Raw genomic sequence first — 17,519 nt, 5'->3', positions numbered from 1 at the left:
AATGCACACAATGCTAGTGCAGATAATAGTGAGTCTTCTAACTTGGAAACACCAAGTGATCCCAATCATCAATTTCCACCACAGCTCACTGCTGAGCAATATCAAACACTTATGTCAATTCTTTAGACTTCAAATGCTAGCAATCCGATAAGTACTTCAAATCAGGTTAGGACATTCCATTCAGATGCTAACACAGGTAATATATCCACTTCACTATGTATGCATAATTCCACAATTAGCTCTTGGATTATTGATTCGGGAGCAAGTGGTCATATTTGTGGATCCATTCTTTGGTTTCAGTCCCTTTAAGATATAAATCCTGTCAATATTAGGTTGCCTAATGGTAACTATGCCATAGCTAAACAAATAGGCAACATTCATTTTACTCCTGAATTTTCCTTACAGAATGTTTTATATGTACCTCAATTTTCCTTGAATCTGATTTCAGTCTCCAAACTTTGTTTTGAGTTACCCTGTATTGTTAGATTCACTAAATCTCAATGTTTGATTCAGGATCCACAGTCACTGAAGATGATTGGTTCTGCTGAGTTCATGGAGGGATTGTATCACTTAACTCTGTCAAATAAGAAGCTTCCCCTTGCTGATGGTATTTCTACTCTCAACATTGTCACTATACCTGATCAAGCCTTATGTCATTTTAGACTAGGACACCTTTCCAGTTCTAGAATGGCTATGTTGCATTCTCTTTTTCCTTTCATTGTTGTAGATCCTAAAGGAGCTTGTGATATACGTCACTTGGCCAAACATAGAAATTCACCTTTTGATCTAATACATTTTGATATATGGGGGCCCTTAGCTATTAAATCTATTCATGGTTTCTCTTATTTTCTTACTGCTGTTGATGATCATAGTAGATATACTTGGCTCACACTCATGAAATCCAAATCTGAAGTTAGACAACATATCATGAATTTTGTCCAATTAATTGAAACACAGCATAACACTCTTGTTAAAATCATAAGAACTGATAATGGACAAGAGTTTTTAATGCCTCAATTTTACTTATCCAAAGGTATAATCCATCAAACCAGTTGTGTCGAATCTCCCCAACAAAATGATAGGGTAGAGAGGAAACATCAACAAATTCTAAACATAAGTAGAGCCCTGCTTTTTCATTCCAACTTACCCAAACAATTTTGGTGCTATGCTGTGTCACATGCTGTTTTCATCATGAATAGGGTTGTTAGTCCTCTTCTTAACAATACTTCGCCTTATTTTTTGTTACATCAAACATTGCCAGACCTGCATTGTTTAAAAGTTTTTGGTTCTTTGGTCTATGCCTCTACATTGCAAGCTCATAGAACTAAACTTGATCAAAGAGGTAGGAAATGTGTTTTTCTAGGTTTCAAACCTGGAATGAAAGGTAGCATACTATATGACCTTATTAACAAGGAGATATTTGTTTCTAGAAACACAACACATTATGATAATATCCTTCCTTATCACCCTGCTTCCAAACCACCAACTTGGACCTACCTTTCACCCTTGAAAATCACCACCAAAGAACATACTAACTCTCCTATTCCTAACCACACAGACCCTGTTCCTAACCATACAGACCCTGTTCCTAACCATACAGACCCTACTAATGATGTCGACCCTTCCACATCAACTATCCCTGTACCTTTGCACACATCCACACCACAAACATTTGACAACTTATCCACTCTACAACCTACTGCACCTATAAAACAAAATACATCAAAATCTGCTAAACCTTCCCCCCAGAAGCAATCACCTTCTTATTTGGCAGACTATGTGTTCAATGCTTCCTATGATTCAAATGAATCATCTTCTTCAGGTACACCATATCCCATTACTGCTTTTCATTCCTTTTCTAACCTGTCTCCTGCCCAACATGTTTTTTCTGCATCCCTTACACATAATGTTGAACCTAAGTCTTACAAAGAAGATAGCAAGTATGTACATTGGTTAATAGCCATTAGAGATGAATTAGCAGCACTTGAAAAGCTTGGTACTTGGACTCTCGTCGACATACCACCTCATGTCAAACCCATAGGAAACCGGTGGGTTTTCAAAATTAAACATAAAGCCGATGGTTCTATTGAGAGGTACAAGGCGCGTTTAGTAGCCAAAGGCTACAACCAGATAGAGGGTCTGGATTTTTTTGACAGTTTCAGCCCTGTTGCTAAACTCACTACAGTTAGGATGTTACTTGCTTTGGCATCAATACATAATTTGCATCTCCACCAATTGGATGTTAATAACGCGTTTCTTCATGGAGATTTACAAGAAGATGTCTATATGACCATACCAGATGGAGTTACTTGCACAAAACCAAATCAGGTTTGCAAATTACTCAAAAGCATTTATGGTCTCAAACAATCAAGCAGAAAGTGGTATTAAAAGTTAACATCACTGTTGCTTCATGAAGGGTATACACAGTCCACAGCTGATTATTCACTTTTCACATTAAAAACTGCTACCGATTTCACTGCACTTTTAGTGTATGTTAATGATGTGATATTAGCAGGTACCTCTCTTACAGAATTTCAGAGGATCAAGACAATTCTTGATCACAATTTTAAAATCAAGAATTTAGGAGTTCTCAAGTATTTTTTGGGTTTAGAAGTGGCACATTCCAAATCTGGAATTACTATTTCTCAAAGGAAATACTGTCTAGATCTTCTAAATGACTCTGGTTTGCTGGGATCTAAACCTGCAGCTACTCCACTTGATCCGTCCATCAAACTTCATCAAGACAATGGAAAACTTTATGAAGACATAGCAGCATACAGGAGGTTAATTGGAAGGTTGTTATATCTCAACACAACTCGACCGGATATCACATTTGCCACTCAACAGTTAAGTCAATTCCTTCATGCTCCAACATTGACTCATTACAATGTTACTTGTAGAGTTATTAGATATCTCAAACACAATCCTGGCAGAGGTGTTCTCTTTCCTAGAAATTCTGAGGTACAACTTTTGGGATATTCGGATTCTGACTGGGCAGGATGTATTGATTCTCGCAAATCGATCTCTGGTTATTGCTTTTTTCTGGGTTCATCCTTAATTTCCTGGCGTGCCAAAAAGCAACAAACGATTTCGCGATCATCATCGGAGGCTGAATACAGGGCTCTCTCCACAGCAACTTGTGAATTACAGTGGATCTTACATTTGTTTAGAGATTTACAAGTCACTTCCACACGACAACCGGTCCTTTATTGCGACAGTCAAAGTGCGATTCACATTGCTTCTAACCCTGTCCTCCATGAGAGAACTAAGCACCTTGACATTGACTGCCATTTAGTAAGAGAAAAGGTTCAACAAGGAGTTCTTAGACTCTTACCCATTCCCTCTCAAGAACAACTAGCTGATTTTTTGACCAAGGCATTGGCTGCTCCCAAATTCAACAGTTCATTTCCAAGCTTGGCATGATAGACATTTATAATGCCCAGCTTGAGGGAGGCTATTGAGATCTAAAGGGCTGAGATTAACTTGATCCAATGGCTATTATTAGTCTTCTGTTTCTATACACGTGTTAGTATTGTATAAATAACTCTTTTGTGTTCATTATGTACTTTATCACAAAATGAGATGAGTCAATAATAGCCCTTCATTGGTTATCCTTGTTATCTTTTCTGTTACTTTTCAGTTACTATGCAGTTAAATTCTGTTACACAATTTTCCTCAATAACTGTTCCGAACCAAAATCCATGGGAACCTCCGTCAGACCTTCGCACAATCCAGACCTCCAAGCCACACAAACCCAGATCCACTCACCAAGCACCAGCCCGTCTCCGTACGCGTGTAAGTTTGTAATATTTCTTTTTATTTTCAGATTGAAATTGATGGTTGAATTTGTTCATTTATTTTTAATCTTTGAGTATGAATAGATATGGTGATGTTGTGTTGTAAGAGAAGAAGATGCTCCTGGTTTTTCTTTTACGTTTATTTACTGTGCTCTAAAAAAGGTTGTTTGTGAGAGAGAAAAAGGGTGGCATGTTTGCAAAAGCTCTAGGTTAAATATATCATAAATAATTATTGTCTTTCATTTTTAATTGTAAAAATAAAATTAATTAACTTTCTATTTTTCAATGTTAGTTTTTTTTACAAGGACACGTTTCCCATTTTTTCTATGTACCTGTTTTCATCATTTCATTTAATTTATCAAATAGTAACAAACTCGTGCGTTCACACGGGTTCGGGTACGAGACCCGTATTTGTTTTAGATATATATTTTTTAATAGAAAAATGTCTGGTACGCGTAAATTTTTTCTTGAATGTATAGACAAAAATCTGGTACCCGTGAAAAAATAATAATTGCATATGTATAGAAAAATGTCTAGTACACGTGAAAAAATAATAATTGAATATATAGAAAAATGTCTGGTACCCGAAAAAACATTTAGATCAATAAAACCGTTTAATAAAAAAAACTTAGAAATTTAACTAAAATAACATATATTTTTATAAACACGTTTAAATATATATGAAGGATGTATTTTTTATATATATGCATCAATTATATAAATAATTAATAATTAATTTTTATGTATACTTATCATACAAGTTGTTATCCAAATACCATCACTATCATAATTCATCCTCGGGGTAGCAAAGCGGACGGCCCACCCTGTTTAGACCCGCCTCGTTTAAGCCCGTCTAAAAGCGGGATGGGGCGGAGCGGGCCTACTTAGGCGTTCGAGCTCAAATTTCATGCCCGCCCCGTTTACTAACGAGTTGGCGGCCTGCCAATTTTTTATTTATTTTTATTTTACAATTTGATTTGCCACATAATTTTAAAAAAATTGACTATTACCAAAAAGGTCGTTAAAATATTTTTTTAACAACGCACAATAGAATTTCAACATGTCTTAAGTCAAAACAGTTCAAAAAATAAAACAAATAAAGATCAATTATAACAAAAAAAATAACGAAATAAAGTCAACCACAATAAAAAAGCGTATCAAAATAAATAAAGAAAGAATACATATCACTCTAATCCTATATACAAACTAATTACTAAAAAATCTAATTAAAAATTTACATAAGATAGACAATGATAACAATTACACCGCATAATACATCACGGTGCATAAAATAATAGTGCATAAAATATCAACACCTAAATTTCTCACTAGTTACTTCATATTAACTTTTATATTAACCGATTCCTTAATAGTTAAATCCAAAATTTGTCACACTTATAAACTCATCAAATTTCTCCTTTTCTTAAAATCAACATCTATTTCTAAAGAAAACATGTGAGCTAATGTATTAACAACTTAATAATTATGCATGTTATACAACTATTCTTTTATTTCAAACTTTTCCAATCAACACATGTATTAGAAAGCTATAGAAAGAACGTTACAATTATAATTTATAATACAATTCAATCAACATAATTCTAAGAGAAGAGTGTTGTTTTTATAGTTAAAGTTGTTTTAATTCTAAATAAAAACTATTTTTTTAACAAAAAGTCCGCGGGTAAAACCCGCTCCGCCTCGACCCGCTTTTTAAGTGGGTTAGGCGGGGCAGGCCAACTTAAGGTACCGATCCAAAAACCTTATCGCAGCCCGCCCAAAATGGCGGGTCAAACGGACCGACCCGACGGACTTGGCCCGTTTTGCCACCCCTAATTCATCCCATAGTATTTCTTTTTATCCTAGAAAAAATTAGATCATTTTATCTACTCATATAATAAAAATAATAAATTTATTAAAATAATTGTTTTAATTATGGAGATAAATTTGAAGATAAAGTTTCACTCTTAAAATAAAGTTTTTCTCAAAAAATTTCTCTTTATCAACATGAAAAAAATATATAAATAAAAAAACAAAACATTTAGTACGTGTTTGGATTAATACATTGTTTTGACTTTTTTTTAATTGTACAAAAAATACAATAACCTGTTCGTTTGCACGAATTTAAATATGGCTATTCGTGCACTCACACGGTACAAGTGTGTTACACGTGCGTTCGAACAGATTCTGGCGTGGTTTGACGAATTGTGACAAAAAAATAGTAAGAAATATGTAAAAAAAAAAAAAGAAGTTGAAAAAAAAAGTTAAATAACACAAATTAAAAATAAATAAATTCTAAATGATATAGTAAATTATAATTGGATAAAAGAATGGTTATATATAGATTTTTTAAAACTAATGATTTATTAATAGGTTGAGTGGTATAAAAATAATATAAATATTATTCACATAAGTATAAATTAATAAGAAATAGAATAGTTATTAAAAAAAATTTAAGGAAATTAGTTGCAATTGGGATAGTGTTGGATTTCAAGTCATGTTGGGCAAAGAGTTAGGTCATTTTATTATTATTTGTGTTATGTAATTTATTTAAATGATAAAATATTTATTATTATATAATTTATACAATTAGTATATATATATATATATATATATATATATATATATATATATAAAATAATAATAATAATAATTTTGTTTCGTTGATCATAAAATAATTGTGAATTGTTTATATATATACAAAAATTTAGATTTAATAGATTTATAATTTTAAAAAAAATAAGACTAATTTATAATGACAAAATAATTTTCTAAGGTAGAAAATGATTGAATAGATTTGAATTGCATTAAAAAAGAGGGTTTTTATTTGAAATTGATTTGATAATACACGTGTAATCCAAACAAAAGAGACTATTTTGTTCAAATCTCAACAAAAAAAATTATTAATTTGAGTTGTATGATATTTGAATGCAACAATAATGTTACTTCAACACCTTAATGACAATATAGTATAAAAGGTACAAAATAATACTAATATTATTAAATGTCATTTATTTTAAATTAATTTTTTAAAAGCAAATGTTCAATTCTTTTTAATATTACTTCGACACGTTAATGACAATATAGTATAAAAGGTAGAAAATAATACTAATACCATTAAATGTAATTTATTTTTAATTAATTTTTTAAAAGCAAATGTTCAATTCTTTTTTAATAGAGATATTAAAATTAAAAGTAGTGTTTTAATAGAATATGTATAATGATTAGGGATGATAATTGTCTATTTAAACTTTCTCCAATATAATAAATACTTGAGATTTTTTTTAATGAAATTCTACCAATTATTCTTCAACTTTAATTTATAAAATACTATGTTTTATATTTGTTTTTAAATACGGGGACAGAGATATTAAATATTTAAATAGATAATAGAAAGGTTTAATTAAAATTTTAGTATTAAATATTTAATTTAAATTAATTAAAAAATAAGAAAGATTAGAAAACAATCATGCACTTCTCTTAAAAGTAAATCAAAGATATTAAAAAAAATTAAAAATCTAGAATAAATTTTTCTTACTAAAAAATAAATATATAGATTTTTTTCGTAAATATGAAGAGCAAGAAAATAAATTTTCTAAAATTCAAAATAATATTAAATTTGTTTAATTTTAAAATTAATAAAAATTTAAAGATATGGAGTCTTTAAGAAAATAATATAAACTATTATGTTTTTATTTATTTTAAAAATATATATAAATAAAAATTAATAATGATGATCATTAATTAATATTTAATTTTAAAATATTGATTGATTTATCAAACCATTTAATCTTTCATGTATTTTTTTTTGCAATCTTCTTTTTCTTTTTGTATGATGCAGTGACGAAAAAAATACATGAAAGATTGGGATTATGTTGTATGATGCAGTGAAAAAAAAATACATGAAAGATTGAGATTATGTTGTAGTAATGAATATAAATACAAGCCTCAGAACCTCCTTCAATTTCATGCTTAATATGTCCTTGCATAGTTAGATCATGTACTGATATACACCAAATACTAAAACCAAAATTAGCACAATATTTTTCTTTGTACTGATATTAACATAATTTGCGTCAACTTGGGTTCCTACGCAAGCCAAAATTAGCACAATATTTTTCGTGTATTGATATAATACAAACCAAATTTGTGTTGATATAATATAAATCAAAATATTATAGTTAAAGCTATAATATCCAAAATACATATTTGTTTAATATCTTTATCAATCTGTCAATGATGTGAAATCCTCATTAAAGTTTACATAATACATGGGATGATGCTGATACATGGGATGATGGTGATGACAGACCCAACATATAATACAAACCAAATATGTGTTGATATAACAAAAACAATATATTGATCAAACAAACTTCTTTGATCAGAATCATTTTTATTCAAGATCTACGGAACAGTTATATTCAAAAGAAAATAATATGAGAACTACATAATAAAGACCATATTTATACGTGGATTGACATGGCTTTCTATTTATTCAAGTTAGTTTACTGCACATACGAAAATTTGTTCAAATCAACAACAATACCACTAGATCTAATATATAAGCTACGGCTGATCCCAATTTTTTCAAAATTGAATTTATATCTGATTCGACATGGCATTCATGTTTGTTTCAAGTTGGGTTCCTACACATTCAATATTTTTTCAAATCAATAATGATACCACCAGATATAACATGTAAGTTACAATTAATATCAATTTTTTCAGACAATATTACGAGAAAACGAAGAAAGAAGGGGAAGAAGATATAATTTTCGGAAAAAAATTCAAACAACATTACAGAGAGAAGAGGAAGAAAGACAAGGAAGAAGGAGAAAGAAGATGAAGAAAGAGGAGAAAGAAGATGAAGAAAGAGGAGAGAGAAGAAAAAGAAGATGAATGATAGAAAAACACTTAGAAAGGGGGGTTTGAATAAGTGTAACTTTAAAAACTCTTAAGATAAAAACAATGTACACAATATTTTTATCCTGGTTCGTTGTTAACGAAACTACTCCAGTCCACCCCCTTAGAGTGATTTACCTCAACTGAGGTTTTAATCCACTAATCAATCTTGATTACAATGGTTATCCACTTAGAAACACTCTAAGTCTTCTAGAGTATACTGATCACACCTTGATCACTCTAGGAAATCAATACTTAGAAACTTCTAAGTCTTCTAGAGTCTACTGATCTCATCACTGATCACTCTAGGAACCTTTTACAAATCAATGTAAAATAAATGTTTACAAGAGTATGAATTGCTTCTTAGAAAGCTATAATCACAACTGTGATATTTCTCTTAAGTTCTAAGCTTAACACTCACTAAATATTACAATAGTTTGTGAGGTTGAAGATGAAGTTCGTAAGTATTGATTTCAGCAGCGTTTTGGTATTCTTGCAAGAGTTGTTTTTTGCTTCTGATAAGAACTTCATATTTATAGGTGTTTGAGAAGATGATTGTTGAAATGCATTTAATGCGTTGCGTGACTGGACAGCTTTGCATTTAATGTTTTCATTGTTTTGTCAACTACCTCGAGCCATGCTTTTCTCTGCTTTTACTAACTTTGCCTTTTGTAGCTTCTAACGTTCCTTTTGTCAGTCAGAGATTAGACTTCATAGCCTGTCATCTAGTACTAACTTCTGATCTCAAATTTTGTGAATACAACGTTTGAATAATCAGAATCAGAGTTACAGCTTGGTGCAGAGCATCTTCTTATCTTCTAACTTTGAAGTGCTTTAGCGTGATACCATAAGAACTTCAGTGCTTCTGCTTCTGATCTCAAGTTCTTCTGATGCTTCATAGACCATGTTCTGATTCTGCTTGACCATCTTTTGATGTCTTGCGAGAGCATGTTCTGATGTTGCAATCCTGAACCTTTTGAGTCAGTGCTTCTTAGCGCTGAATTGTGCATACTCCTTATATATTTCCTGAAATGGAAAATGCATAGGATTAGAGTGCCACATTGTCTTATACAAAATTCATATACATTGTTATCATCAAAACAAGAATATTGATCAGAACAAATCTTGTTCTAACAATCTCCCCCTTTTTGATGATGATAAAAACATATATAATTGATATGAATTTGCAATCAGAATATCAGATGACAAAAGACAATTACACAGATATAACATAAAACACATAATCAGAGTGTGTGAATATGTCTCCCCCTGAGATTAACAATCTCCCCCTGAAATAAATACTAGAAGAATTTATAAATAAAAGACTTCCCTGAGTATTTTTCATTTCAGTAGAGACTTTCACTTCGCCTAGAACTTCAGAATATTCAGAGCTTTTGCTTCTTGCTTCCATAGGACAGCTTCAAAGCTTTGAATTTCTTCTTTGTTGTCATAGCATGCTTGATTGAATCAGAACATTCTTGAATGTATCAGAGCATCATCAGAGCATCTTTACATCCTGAAATGTTTTAGAAACATACTAGACAAAAAAAATATCAGAACATGAATGTATCAGAACATTCTTGATAACTATCATGTATCAGAGCATTCTTAATGAATAGCATTTATCAGAGCATTTAAGATGAAGAAAATGTATCAGAGCATATTCTCTAACGAGAACATCAGAGCATTCTACGAATGACTATCAGAACATTCTTCTTCTTGCTTCTGATCTTGAAGCTTCACAGCACTAAGCTTGCTTCAATTTTCCAAGAACATGCTTCTTTATAGAATTGCTTTTCCCATGTATTTGCTTCTCATGTTGAGCTTTTTCAGAATATCTTCAATCCTGCAAAAAATCTTACAAACATAGAACTTGCAAATAATGTTAGGAATGTTGAGACTTAATCCCAGCGACTGATAATATAAATCAGATCAATTATCATGTTTCTCCCCCTTTTTGTCATAACATCAAAAAGCATTAAAAGATTCAGATGATAAAAGAAACAGAAAGTGAAGAAGATAATATTTCTTTGATTAACAAAATATCAGAAGTATAAGAGGAATAGAAGCAGATGCAAGAAACAGATGCAAGAAACAAGAAAACATCTAAGACCAAGACACACTACGACTAGCCTAGCTTAGAAGCCATCTTGGCCAGAAGGTTTTGAATCTCAGCAGTGCTTTTTGTCTGGGTCTTTATAAAAGATCTGAACTCATTGTGAGTTTCCTCATGCTTGTCCAGACGAGAAGCAAGATCAGCTTGATTATGTTGAAGAGCCTTCATGGTGTTCATCAGAACAAAAGGTCCAGCAGAAGAAGCATCAAAGTTATTGTCCAGAAGAGGAGTCTCAGCAGCAGCATCGACCATGAGAACATCAGCTTGAATTTCCTTAATAGGAGATTGTATATCAGGATGATTCTCAGCATCTTGAGTCTCTGCATCAGCTTCTGCCTCAGAAGCATCTTTAGCAAACACAGGAGAATGGATTTCAGAATCTGGATTCTCTAAAGCCAGAAGAATTTCAGCCAAGTTCTAAGGAGGTGTAGGAGCAGCAGGTTCTGATGGGTATTCAACTTCTGGATATACCATATTTGGTGCCTTAGCAGAGGGATTCTCCCTTAACCAGTTGAATAAGAATTGAAAGTCGCCAGTCAGAACATGGAGTTGAGGCTTCCACACAACCATAGCCAAAGGATGAACTTCTTCAAGCTCATCAACAAATTCCTTCTCTTCAAGAGATTTCCAGCTCTTGATGGGATGATAGTACTTACCATCATCTAACTCCAAGGAGTAACCAGAAGATCCAGGAGCTACAACTAAACATCTCTTTTGCATATTCAGAAGATCAGTCTGAATATTCTTCTTAAAAATCTTCCACAACCTATTAACAACAACAAGATCAATCTCAGAGTCATAAGCAGCTCTCAGAGTATCTAACCTTGTTCTGAATTTATAGTTAATCAAGTCATAACAAGAATCGATAGAGGGTTCAGAAGGATTGAAGGTGAATTGATAATCAGGGTAAAGAAGACTATATGGTTTAGATTCTCTTGAGAATAAAGCAGGGGTAGAAGAAAGGGGACGGTTTCTTTTTGTGGTTTTGGAAGAGGATGGAATTTCAGAAGGAGGAGGCTTTTTCTGAGGGGGATGGTTAGAAGGATCAGCATGGTAAATATCATGAATGAGCTTCGCAAACTGTTCTTCAGTTTTGGGTATTTTGAGAGACTCTTTAGGTTTCTTCTGTTTCTTTGCTTTCTTAGAATCAGGTCCTTCTTTTGTGGCCTTTCTCTTCAGCTTCTTCTCTTTCTTCTTCTTTTCCTTCTTTCTTAACTCATCCAGAGATGGAAGAGTCCTTCCACGAATCCAAGCAGGATCAACAGAAGTTTGAGCTTTGACACACGACTTCAGATAATGTTTAACAGATTTGTCTAGCTCCTCTTCAAACATGTGAGAGAAACTCACAACAGGAGTTCTTCTAGTCAGAATATCTGGAAACATTTTTGAAGGAGTGGTCACCTTTTCAATCAGCTGCATCCTTTTTAGAGTCTGAGCATTCAGAATAATGATCGGTCACCATTTGTATTGTGTTTTCATCAATCTCTCGGCGTAAATCTTGTCAATTCGGTAACACAATTGTCTATCTTTTATAGTTTTCTTTCTTATTTTGAATGTTTCGTTTAAGTAGTGTGTTTTGTTTTGATGTTAAGATCTCATGGTTTTTAAGATGCTTTGATGCTTGTTTCGGTAGTAATTATGTTTCAGGTTTAAGCGATGAAGACCATAAGAAGAATCCAGAGCCAAACAAATGCGAATCGAAGTTGAAAATGAAGATTTGGCGCATACAGTGGCCTGACACGGGTGCCAGTGTTACCTGACACGGCCCGTGTCAGGAAGCAGGAGAAAATATTGAAAGAGTGCAAAGCAGTGGTCTGACACGGGTACCCGTGTCACCTGACACGGCCCGTGTCAGGAAGTCTGGGGAAAATATTGAAAAACCACATGGACAGAGGGCCAACACGGGTGTTGTCGCACGCTCGTGAAATGATGAAACAGAGTCGCCACCAATATATTTATCCCAAAGAGGGAAAGGAATATCAGAAAACCTAAGATGAATAAGAACGAGGTCTTTCGACCAGAGATCAAGGTACGGGAGTCGGTTACGCAAGGGGAAGGTGCTAGCACCCCTCACGCCCATCGTACTCGATGGTATCCACCTATGTTTGTTTCTATCTAAAGGGTGTATAAATCTAAAGCTTAATTACTAAGGGAATGCATGCAAATGAAAGAAAAGAAACACGGGGAAAATAAGGTTTTAAATAGTTGTGCTCGCTTAGGCCCCGCGACCCAATGCCTACGTATCCTTTTCAGGAATCAGAGCGCCGTAGTTCGGCTCTTTAGTTTTTGTTTGTTTTTGTGTTTTTTAGTGGATGAAGTTACATTCGCACTCCGCTGCTCGACCTCTGGAGTCTTAAGCTGGGAATGGAGCGGAAATAACGTGTCCGATTAAAGAATGCCTCAGAGGCGAGATAGAGAAAAGAGTTTGAGCGTTCAAGTGGCACCCTAAAGCAAGGGAGACTCGAGTTGCTCTTTGGTTTGTGTTTTTTAGAAATTGGGAACTTACGCTCGAATGGTTCCCTAAAGCAAGGGAGATCCAAGCACTCGAATGATTCCCTAAAGCAAGGGAGATTCAAGCTTCCATTCCCTTTTTAATGATTTTCACTTTTTTATTAATGTTTTATTAAGTGTTTTCTTTGTATTTTTTAAAGGGATTTTATTTTGATATTTATTAGATGTTTTAAAGTTGAAAAGGAAAAGAAACTAGCCTAAGTATGAAGGGAATTTCTACCTAATGTTATCATGGTTTCTACCTAAGGTTAGGGATAAAAGAATATGAAAATAAAGATCACAATTAGAAGTCATAAGTAAGATACATGAGCAAAATTGAGAATGATATAATGGTACCAAATTATACACAAGCATGAAGCAACAAGCCAAAAAAATATAGTACAAAAGTGAAGTAAAATACTACTATTTTTATATTGATTTTTATGAGAGAAATTGAATTACAAGTCAAGTAAAAAGACTAAAAAACAAATAGCCTAAGAACTAATATTTTTATGTTTATTTTTTATATGTCAAAATTATGTACTAAAGTCTAAAATAATAGGAGAAAATTAGTGTTTTTACTACAAAAAAGAAATGGCAAAAGAAACTAATGGAATTTAAAATGAAATGCAAACAGGGGGCGTGAACTGAGAATAGAGGTGTGATGAGCAAGGCACAGGGCCCAGTGGTTCTGGCCCAAACAGAGTTTTTGTATAGTTTTTTTTGTTGGCACAAACAGATGCAACATGGGCTGAGCAAGGGGTGTAGAATAGCAATGGCCCAAGGTTTATTGTTTGATCCAATTATTATTATTATTATTATTCAGATTTTCGTTTCAATAAAGAATAAATTAAATTAAAACTAAGAAAATAAAAAAATGAGAAGAGGAATTAGGGTTTTCAGAATTCTGACCTTTGAGCTTACTTCTCCTCTTTTTCCCCTCTCTTCACAACGAAAATCGGCGGCGGCAGCGTTAGCCTTCTCTGATCGGAACAAACTCACCGCGCCGTCGTGAAATTTCCGGCCACATCCTCCTCTCATCACATCTCTTCGCATTGCTCTCCTTCGCCTCCTACCTCTTTGTTCATCTCCTTTTATCAAACGGCGAAATGAATTCACCGCGACGGAGGACTCCAGTTCTTCTCTGATTCCCCCTCTTCGATGTGATTGAATATGAAATCCGGCGAAGCCTTTCGAGAAATCAGGTATACTCGCTTCAACCCTTATTCATTCATTCCTCTTTCTTTTTTCAGATTTGTTCTTCTGCGTAAACCATCGTCGTGACTGCGTGAGGTTGTGATTGTTGTTGTTCTGACTTTGCAGATGAAGATGATGACGCAAAGGTGAGGAAGAGAGCGAGGTTTATGGATGGTTATTGAAGATTGGAAGAGGAAGGTTAAAGAAGATTATGGAGAGCTTTGATCAATGGAGATGATGAATGGTTCAGAGAGAGAGAGGGTTATTTGAAGATTGAAGATTGAGAGAAGGTGAAGATGATGGGAAAAATGGTGGAGTCCGAGAGAGTGAAGATTGAAGAATTGGTGGAGAGTTGAACTTTGATGAATGATGAAGATGGAAATGGTGTGAAGTGGAGAGAGAGAGATGAAGAATGAAGATAGAGTGAGGATGATGAAGAGTGAAGAGTTATGAGGTGGCAACAATGGAAAACAGAGTGAAAACCTGAAGAATGATGGAGGTCTTGGTTATATAGAGATGAAGGATCTTGATTCTCTGAAGGTTTGTTCTCAAACTCTGATCTTTTTTCTGTTAGGAGTCAGTTAGATTGGTTAAAAGTTTGTTAGATAATTCTGTTTTGGTAGTTAGGTGGTTATAGGTTAGTTACAAGGATAGGAAATTGTTAGTGTGGGTTCTGTTAAGAGGTATGACAGTTAGGAAAATGTTGAATGGTTGTTAATTCTGTTAGAGAAAATAGAAAGGGGTTAGTTAGAGGGTTGTTAAGTTAGTTATGATGTTTATGTATGATATGATGTGGCTGGGAGTTTTATGCAACTAATTGGTAAATGAATGATTAGGCTGTTAGGATGGGTTCCTGTTGGTTTATGCAGGGCTGCTGGTTTGAATTGAGTTAGACTTTGTAGGTGCTAATTTGAATGTATGGAGCTGTTTGGTTTTTGGTCAGTTAGAAGTTTTGGTTTTGTTATATAGCTTGAATTTGAATGAATGATGATTAGTAAGAAGTGATGAATTGAATTTGAATATATGACTTGATAATATAATCTCCTTGGATTGATATGCACTTGATTACGCAGGTTGGTTCGATGTGATGGAGAAGAAGAGGAGACTGAAATATGAGCTGGAAAATCGGAACAGGGAACAAGCCTTCAAGATTCCATTGGACTTTGGCCAAAGCAATATTATTATTTGTAATGCCTTTTTTCTGTAATGGATTTGATGATGTACATAATTAGGGATTGAATGTAGACATTTAATTTGACATAGAGACTTTTAATTTGAGATTGAATATGAGTTTGTATCCCTTTGAATAAAAAGTGAAATTCTTCTTTTGTTGGAATCGGATGAGCTTCCAAACATCCACGCCTGAACTTGAGATAAGATCAACCCCTTATGTAGGCTAGTCCAATAACTCATAATGAAAGGGACCACCTAAATGAATCCATTCATGTAGTAGAATAAATCCACTCAAACCAATGGTTTACAACATAAGCGAACAATCCAAATGACTCAACGTTCTAAACCAAACTTATGAGGCCAATATCAAAGTCATATGATCAAGTGTTCTTTGAGAGGCTGAATTAATTATCATCTTCTGATCAAATGCTAAGCTTCTTTTTTTGAATGAATAAGCTCATGCCAAAACTTTGTGAGCTCCAGTTAGTTCACCAATCGATCCCTGATCCCATGTGTTTTGGATTATGAATGCAATGATGTGTTAGGTGACCTAAAATGCAAAAAAATGAATGAGATATGTAAGCCAATTAAGAATAATTAGATGGGCAAATTTTGGGGTGCAACAGCTGCCCCTATTTAATCATCTTAAACCTGAAGGTGAGATAGGCACTAGCCTTTCGAGCATTCAAGGTAGAAGAAGATTAAATACCAAGTGAACCTGAAAATTTGCCTTATGAGAGATAGGATCCACTGAGGAAGAAATGGTGTCAACTCCAATGAGGAAGATTGCGTCAACTCTGGATTGAACAAAGGATAATCGTCAACTCTGGGTTGAGTGTGAAAGGAGAAAAGATAAACGTCAACTCTGGGTTGAGACAGAAAAGTGGGTCAACTATGGGTTGAGAAGGAAAGAAAGAAGATCAACTCTGGGTTGAGAGAAAGTAATTGGATAATGATTATGGGTTGAAGGTGGAAAGATGAACAATTAGAAATAACCGTCAACTCTGGGTTGAGTGGGAAGAAAAAAGGTGACCGTCAACTCTGGGTTGAGTGGGAAAAGACAAAAGATAACCGTCAACTCTGGGTTGAGTGGGAAAAGGAAAGGATCAATTCTGGATTGAAATAAAGGTAGCCGTCAACTCTGGGTTGAGTGGGAAAGGAGAAAAAATCAACTCTGGGTCGAATAAAAGATGACCGTCAACTCTGGGTTGAGTGGGAAAAGGATAAAGGATGACCGTCAACTCTGGGTTGAGTGCGAAATGACAAAAGGTAACCGTCAACTCTGGGTTGAGTGGGAAAGGAAACAATAAGAAATATCCGTCAACTCTGGGTGAGAGGGAAAGGAGAAAAGATAAAGAAATATCCATCAACTCTGGGTGAGAGGGAAAGGAGAAAAGATAACCGTCAACTCTGGGTTGAGTGGGAAAAGAGAAAAGATAAAGAAATATTCGTCAACTCTGGGTGAGAGGGAAAAGATAATTAACTCGGGGTCAAAAAATGAAAGGAAAATCAACTCTGGGTTGAAAAAGAAATGTAGGTCAATTCTGGGTTGAAGAATAAAGGTAAGTCAACTCGGGGTTGAATAAGAGGTAAATTTCAACTCTGGGTTGAGGACGGAAGGGTTGAAAGAGGAAAGATAATTAGGGATGACCGTCAACTCTGGGTTGAGTGGGAAAGAGAAATCAATTCTAGATTGAACAAGGGACAACCGTCAACTCTGGGTTGAGTGGGAAAAGAAGGAAGATAACCGTCAACTCTGGGTTGAGTGGGAAAAGACAAAAGATAACCGTCAACTCTGAGTTGAGTGGGAAAAGACAAGAGATAACCGTCAACTCTGGGTTGAG

General features: G+C 34.1%; 1 long non-coding RNA gene across 1 annotated transcript; it reads left to right on the top strand.

Moving 5' to 3' along the window:
• The first annotated feature begins 3,578 nt into the window (after positions 1-3,578).
• LOC131620310 (uncharacterized) lies at positions 3,579-15,568 on the top strand. Its single transcript, XR_009289072.1, has 3 exons — positions 3,579-3,795; positions 8,526-14,510; positions 14,629-15,568. It is a non-coding gene; the product is annotated as an uncharacterized LOC131620310 (long non-coding RNA).
• The last annotated feature ends 1,951 nt before the right edge of the window (positions 15,569-17,519 follow it).

This window comes from Vicia villosa, linkage group LG7 (genome assembly GCF_029867415.1).
Source record: "Vicia villosa cultivar HV-30 ecotype Madison, WI linkage group LG7, Vvil1.0, whole genome shotgun sequence".
Lineage (NCBI taxonomy): Eukaryota > Viridiplantae > Streptophyta > Magnoliopsida > Fabales > Fabaceae > Vicia > Vicia villosa.
The sequence above is the reverse complement of the archived record's forward strand: the minus strand, read 5'-3'. Positions and strand labels throughout refer to the sequence as shown.